This window comes from Echinococcus granulosus, assembly GCF_000524195.1.
Source record: "Echinococcus granulosus chromosome Unknown EG_S00242, whole genome shotgun sequence".
Taxonomy (NCBI): Eukaryota; Metazoa; Platyhelminthes; class Cestoda; order Cyclophyllidea; family Taeniidae; genus Echinococcus; species Echinococcus granulosus.
The window spans coordinates 6,253-10,525 of record NW_020170622.1 but is presented as its reverse complement, the minus strand read 5'-3'; positions in this window follow the sequence as shown (position 1 = coordinate 10,525).

Here is a 4,273-nt window from a genome sequence, read left to right as displayed (position 1 = left end):
CTAGGAAGAAAAATAGTAGAGCCCAAAATATCAGGAAGTAGCGTAAAGCGTACCTTTACACTAGAATGCGTGCATATAAAGCATCGCAGGCATTCCCCTAGCTCCCTACGAGTACCAACGAGGCATTGCCACGAGCACTAACGATGCCAGTGTGAACTTCTTCCATTTATCTAATAGAAAGTGCTACTACACCGGATTTTACCAAGAATCAAAGGGATTCATCCCCTCTGTGTAAGAAGAACGGACGTTAAATGGAGAATAAAAGTGGAAAGGCTAAAAGTGGTAAAGACAAACACATCAAGCAGGCCTTGATAAAAAAGGTGGAAAAGGGCTTAAAAATATAAAACATTTCAGAACATATTCCTATTCGCGTTAAAAACCAAGCGCATTGTTGCAAATTGCGGCACGGACGCCTCTGTTTTTGAATTAGTAGTGGAATGGATTGAATTTCCCTGACACTAACTTCTGGTTTGCGCGGCAATGACTGTTTCATCCATTGTTTTAGCATCGGTTTTGTAACACTTAAAAAGGGTCCACAAAGGCTCGGAATTACAGTGATTTTCTGATAATATGACGGAGATTGTCTTAATCATCACACGTTTCTTTCCTTCGTTTCTTCCTTTCATCCATCTATCTTTCCATCTTAGTATTATCTCCTTACTGATTTCAAGCGAAAACAGCATTCAGCCCATGTATTCACATTTCTCTCACCACGCAATGTAAGGTAAGTGACCCTCTACTCAGATACTGAGGTCATTCGATATTTTGAAAAAATTCGATTAGGATTTTCTGTTACTTTTACGGCTCTAACACTTTATGATGCATTCTGAGAACCCGCAGAAAGTGTCACAAAAGGGACTGAGAACGAGGATTTTTAAACAGCTATATGGCTGGATATTCATGATAACTAAAGAAAGCTTTTTGAATAAGTCACCCTTATAGAGTTGCCAAATGGCATAAAATTCACCACTTTTACAAATGGTTGTGAAGCACAAGTGGATTCAATTAACAAATTACCATACCCTACTTGTACTGTGACCAATGTACGCCAAATATGGCATTCTAAGAAAAAGAAGTTTAATTTTTATATCAAAAGGAGGTGTCTGCCTACTGTCACGATAATATTCCATGGTTAATTTGCCATCTTTGGCACTAAGTTAGGATGAACGATTTCTCAAGCACCCTCACCCCTTTCTCTTCCGTTATTTCCCCTGCTTCCTCAACTCCTAATCTGCTGAACCTCGGATTTGAATTCCTGTTGCCGGATATCATGTCATAAGAGCATTTATTCACTACCTCATTAGATTGTCTGCAGTCCTCATGACCCGGTGGTCAGAATGACCGCAGTGACGAAGGCCTAATTGCCTTTTATGCCTCTGTTTGATGAGTAAATGTTGCATCCTTGTGCGCAAGTCCTGTGCAATCATTCTTTAATCTGATCTTCCTGCGCGACATAGGTCACGTAGTTTTTTATGTTGACAAATGCACCATGTACCACCCACTGAACTGAGTAAATCTGCGGTTCTTTGTAGTATTGTATCAGATCTTGCAACCCTATACAGTGGTTCAACTTAATAACAATAAGTCTTCTCTTGCGAAAACTGAGGGCAGAAAGTAAAGATTCGAGAGTTCAGTTAGAACGTATTTAAGATAACAGCATTTTTGAAGTAGTAAATGGGGTACAAAATAATGTCTGTATTCTACGCCTTCTATTCACTCTCACGTTTATATAGATGACTGTGTATAAGATATAATTGCAACACTACAGTGCCATTTGACGTCATCTGCTTTACCGCAGCATTCTGTAGAACTCTTATGCGGTTTCTGGAAGGCAGCTGACTCGTGGTTGAAGTGACAGATATTTGTAGAATTCCCGTTAAAGATTTGAATTTGGTTTCACTGGTGCCTAGCTGTGGAATTTCGGAGTGTGGGCAGATAATACGTGGTTGGGGGTTGGGCATTTAGACGCAGTGCTGGGAATTAAAAATAGGATACAAGTAACCTAATTGGAGCTCTATGCCTGTCATGACATGCAGATCTTTTGCAATACCAGCATCTTGGAGTCAGGACTCCTATTCTAGCAGAATTTAGAGTTGAATGATAACACTGTCTTGTCTGCAGCATTGCGGTGTCTACTCTTTTGCTTTCAGTAGTAAATGCCTATAACGAAGACAGTCGATTTTGTTTTAACCAGTGTGCCATGTTACCATTGAAATCACGTTATAATTCACTTTTGATTAGTAATTACATGCTCCACTCCAATTGCTTCTGGTATTCCACTTCCACTGCCTTTAAAGCTTGATGATATACAGATTTTGTGCCAAAACTCCACTTACCCAGTCTAAAATGGCTTGTTGTTAGCCATAATTTACAGGCCCCTGAGGGTTCGCTATACACATCATCGAGTTTATCACCTCCTAACTAAAATTGCTACTTACGAGAAAGTCATGCGAAAATTTTCTTGACTGCAGGAAACGCGCTAAAGTAAGAAAATTTTGGCGTCTTTTTCTAAATCTTCAAATTTTGTCATTGATTAGCAATTGCAATCATGAGAGTGTTTAATTGCTAAATTACTGCATAAGATATGGGTAAACTTGTAACCACCAGTGCAAAACCCAGCTGACTGAGCCTGTATCTCACAGTTTGGCACTATATATAAGCGTAAAATGCAGTAAATACTCACTCAATTTGAATTAGCTTTAAATAATTTGGCGTCTTCTGCAACAAAAAACTTCCTACAAATTGGTAAGTCAGCGATTGTTTTATTGAAAAGCATAAAACAAGCAACTTTTGCTGTAAATAGTGGGAGCTAAATAATTGGTAACTGAAGGAAGTTCATTACTCCTAGGAAACAAATCATGTAATGTTCAGGCACATTTCTCATTTTCAGGAATAACTAACAATAATCGCCTTAAACAGTGCAGCCGGCATATTTTTCCAGTGGGGTTTGATACATGCCGCAATCACTTCGTTATCAATGAGATGACCATAGTTTGTTTAGGAATTTGGGTGTCCCACATTTCGAGCTGCTGGCCTTCATAGCAACGTTTGTTAAGTAGTGGTGGAGTAAAAATGATGCCAATATAATGCGGTGAGTCGTCTTGATACATAGACACATTGAAGATTGACAACATATAATATTGAAATAAGGTTATCATAAAATGCTTAGTTCGACCAAAAAGAGGCAAAGAAACCATGTAGGAGGGTATGAAATTCGCCTCGAAGATGTGAGCCCGTATACACCTCATCTGCCAGAGTTGGTGATGGGTGCATGAACGCAGGATCATGCTATAGATTGGAGCTCTTCAGGCCCTATAAGCTTAGTCGCGCATTCGTCACCGACCTACAAGGAGAACCATTTGGCACTAGCACCGCGTATAATATTACGCATTGCATATATTTATCACACTTCTATGGCTCAATGCCGCAAATCACACGAGGTAAAATAGTTACAGCCGTAGTCTGCCTAGTCTATGTTTCCTCAAACGAGACTAGGAAAGGCTTCATCCGACACTATCGGAATAAGTCAATCAGTGAATAGACGGCTGGCAGCATGAATAATTGAGTGCAAAAGAATAGCCACAAAACTTACTTGCATGGAGGCCTCGTACCTTAATTTGGAGTGGATAGAAGTATGAACGATGCTACCTCGTCCTCCGTGTCCATTTGATGATATTTTTCAAGGCCAACGTGATGAACAGGGGCTTGTCTGGGCTTTAGCATTTGCCATTCACCGTGGCACACGCATATAAAGAGAGCTGAAAATAAGTGTGATAGCGATAAGAAGAGAGACAATATGGGGAATGTGCTGCATTAAAGCAAAAGAGGACAAAGATAGTCATGTCTACTCGCTAAAGTTTTACAGAAGGCAATTGTGGTTACTAACTGGAGAGATAAGCCACCTTAAGAATTAGGCTGCAGTTAACTCCTATTGAAAAAATTGCACAAGATAATTTTGGCTACTTCGATTTATAATCAGTCGAAATTTAATGTCTATAGCCTAAAGTATAATCGAAAGGTTTACGAAAACTCAACTCCATCTGAGCGCAGTTTACACTTCACCTCTGAAGAAGAAACGGATGCTTAACTAACTCTGCAATTGCACTGTTCAATTTACAATCGTGGTGTTAGACTATTGCAACTTCAAGAAATGAAAGGGAACTGCAAATTGTACGAATGACGTCATAGTGCGCTGTCTGTCGTGGGGATCGTGCAAGACGTTTCCTAGAATGGTCATAGTGAATCGCTGTATGAATCTTTTGATTTATTCTCT